Source organism: Cololabis saira, chromosome 17, assembly GCF_033807715.1.
Source record: "Cololabis saira isolate AMF1-May2022 chromosome 17, fColSai1.1, whole genome shotgun sequence".
Lineage (NCBI taxonomy): Eukaryota > Metazoa > Chordata > Actinopteri > Beloniformes > Belonidae > Cololabis > Cololabis saira.
In genome coordinates, this window is record NC_084603.1 from 24320837 (window position 1) to 24328520 (window position 7684).

The following is a 7684-nucleotide window of genomic DNA, read 5'->3' on the forward strand; positions in this document are numbered from 1 at the left end:
TGTGTGTGCGCCCCTCCTGTAAGAGTGTTTAGGTCTTCGTGCAGCGCTTTAGATGTCTACAAATGAGGAGCCCGAAAGCATCTGACAGTAACGCCTCACCCCTCAAAGGCACACCACAGAGAATGCCAGCAAGTGAACAGGAGTGTGTGTGTAAGCATTTCTGCCTTCTACCTTGTCTCGCCATCTTGACTGACGGGCTATGTGTCTAAATCTCTGCACTGCTGCTTTGATCTCTTAACACAGTATCTCTCTGTTCCTCAATACCAGCATCATGTTAGCTGAGCATGAGAGACTTACAGATTTGTTGCAGTGGCTTTCCTTGATAGTCCGTAAGCCTAAACAACTTGGGGTCTTTGTGGGGGGTGAGCTGCATGAGATGTTGATGAAGGTAGATGTACAACAAGAATCCTTTTCTTTTTTTGAGTTATTCATGGCTTGACTGGCTACTTAGGGCATGAAATTCAGGATGCAATGCTCTGTTTGATCTGTTTTGAGGGGTTTCTCCTTATTCAAGTTAGCTACTTTGATCTTTGTTAAACAAAATATTCCCAAATCCCATAGTCCTTACAGAGATTAGTGTCCATATATGCATAAACATCTAAGAGGTGTTCAACTAGGGCAATGGTCAGATCACATGACTAAATCAACTTAACATTCAAGCAGGTTCTCACATCCAAACTTCTAAAGGTGTTTGTATGTCTGATAATTATCCAGGCTGTGGATTATTTTTCTGATAAATGAGGGCAGTCTCATTTAAGAGTGAAAGAGTGTGTAGCCATTACACTTCAGGTAGGGGCCTTAGATATTTAGATAATAATTAGACTGGTCTGATTAGAGGCTTCTTCTGTATAAAGAAAGATGATCTGTTTATGTTTTTACAAACCTAATTTGCAACCTTGTTGTCTCCTGAAAGGAAGGCTTGTTTGTCTTGTTTATGTCTCTGTGATGGACTAGCAAGTCTATTTAGGATGTATCACATCTTACCCAGTGATGAGTGGCAAAAGGTTCAGGCTGCTCACCACCAGGATCTGATCAAGTTGGATATGGACTTTTTTTTTTTTTCCAGGAAAAGATGTCCCACCAAGTTTAACTCAGATTATGAAAGAAAAAAATCCCACAGACCTCAAGCACAACATCTTAAAGTTACTGACATTGCAATTATAAAACAAAAATCAAATGAGGTTTGTTCAAGGCAAGAGCAAGGCAAGTTTATTTGTATAGCACATTTCAGTGACAAGGTAATTCAAGGTGCTTTACATTAAGACTCAGAGTTTGCATCCTCTTTCTAAGAATGACCTGGTTTATTAATTTATATCATGAAAGCTGGATGTGAACAAACAACAAGACTTCAGGAACCAAGTCCTTTTGGACAAAAAATGGAGTGGCTTGGCCATATTACACAGCAACATGTATGATAAATACTAAACACAACAGAAATGCCACAAACTAACTGTCAGGTGGTAGGATGACGTATACTATAGGATGACGGCTTGGGCTTGTTTTGCAGCAACACAACATGGGCCATGATCTCCTCTGTATACCAAAGTACTCGCTGATTGATTAATTAAAGAAGCTTTTTTATTCATTGTGAAATCATTACACAAGAGATAATTGTGATCAATCACAAATCCAACAAAGAACACCTTCATTAATGTGCTAAACAAAAGGGTAAGAAGTAACCATGAATACTTAATGAAACAGATTGGTTCTTAGCTGCGTCATAATAGAGTCCTTGTTAGATACCTTCAGAAATAAACAGCATTTCTATTATAATACTACTTTATTGAAATATCCAGTGTTACAGAACCAATGAAAGCAAAAACTGTTGAATAAACAAAACATAAAACAAAGTTTGTAAAAGTTTCTTGAAGCCATCTGGAAGCTTGTTGTACATGTCTGCTGGTCCAGCTGTTTAGAAGTGTCTGAATCGTTTCTGATGATTTGAGCTTTCCTCAGAGGTTTCCCGTGAGAATAACATAGCAATTCACTGCCAGTCAGGGGAGTCCACTGATTCTTTTAAGAGCTTCCTATATACCTTTAAATTAATACTTCCAGTCGATGTTGTCCATAAAGATCCGGGACATTCACCATCATATTTAGTTCTGTGACACTGAGTAACAAGGCTTGGAAATGTATGTTCTTATTCCTTTGATTGAGTCAACACCTCGAGTACCTGTGACAGCTAAGCAGACGAGACCCCTCAACATGTTTCACAAAGTAAGACTGTTTCTTTTAAATTTTCTCATTTCCTCATCTATTAATAAAATGACCCAGTTTAAACACATTAGTGCTCCACATTACTAAAAATCTCAGGCAGACTGCTGCTAATTTCTGAATGTGATACTTTTACATCTTCTACATCTGTCTAACAGCTATGCTGCGGCTATTTGGCAGATTTTAAAGTATTTACGCAAATAAAATGCAGTTCATTGGAGCGCTATGTTAAACTGGTTGAATTAGTGTTACAGCAGCTAGCTATGCCATTAAAATGAAGATTATTTCTCTGAATGATATCTAATATTACAGGCCCTTTTTTTCCTTTTTCTTAACGTTTTAATTTATTTTAAACATACTCTATAATTATTACCGTTTCACACTTAGATGTCTGAAAATTAAATCATCTCCAAATGTTTTCAACTAAATTAAAACCTGGAAACTTGACCTCCGTACCTCATCACCTGATAACTTGACTGAGAGCAAGAACGAGCAGTACTATCTTTTGTTTTGTAAAGAACTGTGTAATTAGCAGCCTTAACTTGTTACAGTCATCTAAATTTGTAATCATTGCCTTATATTAACCAATATATTCAGCTTAAAGTATTACAGAACTAGTTAGGACTGCAGCAGCAGAAGTCCTAAATGAGTTTTACCAGCAGCTTTCATTCAAGGAAGGGGCTGTGTTATTTGTTCTTTGGAAAGCTAGAGTGAAGCAACAATTTTGAAATTAGTAGTTTGAAATTGTACTGTATGTACTTCCTCTACAAACACCAACTTAAAATGACATAAAATACTACCTCAAAAGCATCAGGCTGCTAAGCCCTAATAGTTGCTGAAAAGCCACAGCAGTTTATATCCTGGAGAGGTCAGGTATAGGTTATTTATTCTTCAACTGCTTTTATGTAACTTATCAAGCCTCTCCGAGCCTCATTTCTCAGCAACGTGAAGCTTCAGGGACTGTTGTTGCCCTTTGAAGAGTTCTGTGACCTTGTTAGAGCTTCCCCTAATACATCACTGTTGATTAGATACAAGGCACACTTTTACACCGTAAGATACTATTTAGTTCCCAATTAAATTCATAGCAAGGAAATTGGATCATAAACTCCTCAAAGGATCATTAACAATCATTAGACAGAATAATGGCACGGCAATCAAAATATGTAAGAAAAAAAAAAAAAAACTTCCAAAGTCTTTTAGTGACTTTGATGTTTTTGGACATTTTCCAACCTGATTAATGTAGAATTGATTGATTTACAGTTGTAATTAGGTGCACTCTGCATAGATGCATAATAATCATATATCTCTCTGCTTGTTTTAATGTATTAATTGGTTTTATTAACAAAGGCAGTTAATTGAATAACAATTAACAAAGTTGATGATAGTATCAACACAGCGCATGCAAACTCCCTTGTGTTTTTCTTGTGATAATAACAAAACCACCTTTTATCAGATTGGAATTTTGTGTGTTGGACTATGTAATGACTAATATGATATTGGGCTTATTAGTTTATTGGAGAGGCTCACTGAGGCGTTGCACTGGTTTCTGAACACATTGTGTTTAACAGGTAGACCCCATATGCTGCCTTAATCAGACATTGGAATCACATTTGGTTCTTAAATTGTCTCCTAATAAAAGCAGCTAGTAAAACAACTCCAGCTAATTCAATTTCAAGCGAGTTTGGGTGAAGTGAACAGCTGTTCATATTTGTGGAAATACTTTAACGCTCTCCCTCCTCTCATTCTTCTTTTAAAGGTTTAACTTCACCAGCCTGTTCAACTTTTCTTGAGGAAAATAGAGATGGAGGGTGGACGAGCTGTCCACTCTCCTTATAAGCAGACAATGCCAGGCATATTGTAGTGACAGCTTGCATTGTGTGTGTGCGTGTGTGTCTATGAGCTGGGGAGGGGGAGAGAGGAGAAGGGGAGAGAGAATGTGTATGTTAGGAAAACAGAAAAATATAGAGGAAGTGTTTCCGTGAGCATGCGTGTGCGTGTGTGTTACACTGACAGCTTGTATTCTCAGTGATTAATGATGTGCTGTGTGACTTGATAAGTGCTTCGGAGGACCAACGCTTGTTTCAATTAGACCTTGTGAAGGTCGCGACGCCGCGCCGGCCTCTCATTATCATATCCATAATCAATCCACATTATCATAGGGGAATGCAGAATGGATGTGTGATATCTTGGTCATGCACACGCACGCACACACATGCAGCGACGAGCACACACACAAACTCCTAATCACATACCAAAACACAATGACACACTCTCTCACTCACAGGGGCACACAAACACCCTTCACTCCAAGTTGATTTGAATCATAACAGAGGCTGTCGGAATGGATTGTCTGTTCAGATTATGAGTTTGTTTCTGAGAATTAAGCAGCATTGATGGTGGTGGCATTTCAGATCCCCACTGCAGACATAAATGCCAAAACATCATTCTGTCAAGCCCCCCCCTCCTTTTCTTTTGCACAATAACATTACAGTATAAGAGCACACACTCAAACACAAAGACAGACACATATGCACACACAAGCATTTAACGTCGACCCCGGGGCATTTTTAATAGAGGCGAAGTGATTCGTATGTTTTTGCCCCTCTAATGAGAACAGATTGAGTGGTATTTACACTTCATCGGCTGATCTAACCACCTACACATTTCCCTCATGCCACTGCTCCTCACTGGCCAAAAAATACACGTGAAAACGACTAGAGCTTGGCTTTTACACAGCAACACAACATGAACATCATCTGAGTCTCTTGAGCTCATCAGGGCACCACAGCAACATAACTATAGACTGTTAAAAATACAATGAAAATGATTAGGTTTCTTTAAGGAAGCTGTTTGTGTGTGTGTGTCTCAGACGATGAAATGATAAGCTGTCTGAAACCATTTGCAGACACAATAGTTCCACTTGAAATCTGATTGTTGTTTCCCTATTATTTCTGACTCTCCCTGATAATCAAAGTGTGAGAAATAAGGAAAATAAAAATCGCAACCACAGTTCATCTGTTTCTCCCTGAAGGATTCAAACAACACACTAATGAGGACTATCATATGTGATATATGATTTAAAAAAATAATTAAATAACCGAGGCAAATTTTGGAGGTTAAAACTTAATCATACAGTACTGGAGCAATCAGAGGAATCGAAGGAGATATAAAACATTAATTAACTCAGTAAAAGGGTAATCTTCCAAGGCGGTGAAGATAGATAGGCATGTACTGTCTCAGGAACTCAAAGCACTTCAAAGTCTGAATACTCCACCAATTCAGCACTGAACTCCAGTGGCAATAAAAGATGCCAAAGAAAGATAAAAATCAATATAGCACATTTTCTCCATTTTTTTCCCCTCCCTTCACTGACCGCTCTGCCTTTTCTGAACTACAAGACTACTATAACAGTGTTTTCTGGACAGACAAGAACAAATTGAAGATGTTTGGCTACCATACACAGTGCCTCAAAAATGAAAAATAGTGGACCTATATTGTGCTCCATTTGTTCTGTGATGGCAGGACTCGGGACTCTGGCGGACTTCATATTCATTAAAAACCAGTGAAATCGGAATTGGATGCATTCAAACATGACAAAGTCAGTAAAACAAGCTGGACTACTTTTACGTGGTATTTTCACTCATAGCAACACTATCACAACATACTGATAGACAACAAAATAACTGTATTGTGTATACAGTTTATTAGATTTAAAAAAAATAATGAAACCTTTGATTGCTGAACTCAGGGTCAATAGAGTTTGTCCAAGTAAAGAGTTTGAATTCTTTCACTGGGGATCGTTGATCTGGGATTTATCACTTCAGAAAACAGTTGTGAGTTCCGAGCGCAGGTGGATAACGTCACAACATTCAAGCACGGTGCTCGGGCTTGCACTCACAGAACCTTGTTAGATTGATACAAGCTGTTGGATCACAACGGCTACTCATAGTTTCGCTACACACTGATTCTGCATTGTGATAAACTAATGACTTAATCACATGCTATAATGTATAATAATGCCACGTTTCTTGTATCCGCCTGAGGTTATATTTGCCTTTTTTAAGACCTGGTTGGGACCTTGTGGGCCCCAGTGGATTTATTTTTAAATTTTTATACATTACAGTAGTTTGATTAAAACACGACTGGATGGCTTTGTTATTTTCTTTTCTTTGGGACACTGTGTATTTACACTTCAGCAGCTGGATGGACAATTCACTGTTTTCTTTTGTCTTTCAGGGAGTTTATGCACAACAGTTTCTGTATGATTCAAACCTGTGACCTATGTGTACCATGACAGTCATTTCCCACCTTACAACCCATCAGTAACACTGATCTTTTAAGCAATGTGGTCGCCTGAAAGATTATAGATGGATGATCTAAAATGCAAAATGTAATTAAAGTAAGACCCTGCTTTCAAGGTTACAGGCAGAGATTTCTTAAAGGTGGCATATTACTCATCAAGTCCTTGTTTATGTCACTGCTAACTGGGTTCATCATAAATCATTAACATATGATGCCACAAGTCTGAAAAGTTACAAAGTACTGTCTTGAGAGGTTAAAACTGAACATTTTAGCACCTATTAAAGACGTTAAGGTGGAAATTTACAACATGAATCAGCGCTGCTTAGCACTGATGGCTTTATCTGTGTGTTTTGTACAGATGGAGAGAGTCGTGACATTTCTTTTTGGCGAGGAAAAGGCCATACTCAGCAGGAGTTATCAAAGGCAAAAAGTAAAAAGTTCGAGTTAGCTATCTCTCTCTGTCTCCCCCCCTTCTCTCTTCCCCTGGAGATACTCATGTTAAGCATAATTAAGCAGATTTGATTAGCATCAAGCCTGGCTTCCTCTCTTGACTTTTAATGAATGTAAATCTACCATCTACATCCTAAAGATTAATTTCTGCCAATTAAAAAACACAAGAGGGCTTATTCGAGAGAGAAGGGGGGGCTGGGAGGAAGAAGAGTGTTCAAGCCCTTTGAGTTGGAGTACAGTCAGAGTTTTATCCTCTTCCCCCTTGTCTTTTGGTGAGATGGTCTCTGGAGATCTGTGTCTCTCTCCCTCAAGATCATTATCAACACAATGTTCCGTGAAAGCCACTTTGAAAGGACTGCAAGCTCTATGTAAATGATGGGAGTGTGTGTGATAGTGCATGTGTGGAGGGGGCGAGGAAGCGGTGCAGGGAGCAGGTAAAGGGATCAGTTTGTCAAAACAAGGTATATGTCCCTCCTGTGAGTTCTTGTGCAATTATATATTTCACATTCAGATTCAGAGACTGACATCATACGGAAACAGTGTCTTCTAAGCCACAAGGTATCTGATTTATTTATTCTTTTAAGCATAATGGAAAAGGTCATATTGGGAAAAGGAGGTTTATTATTCTCCATCGAAAACAAAAGTTCAAGTGTAATTTGAAAAAAAATTTGAAAAATGCAGATCCTTCTTTGTTAAATCACACAAAGATTAAGCAGTA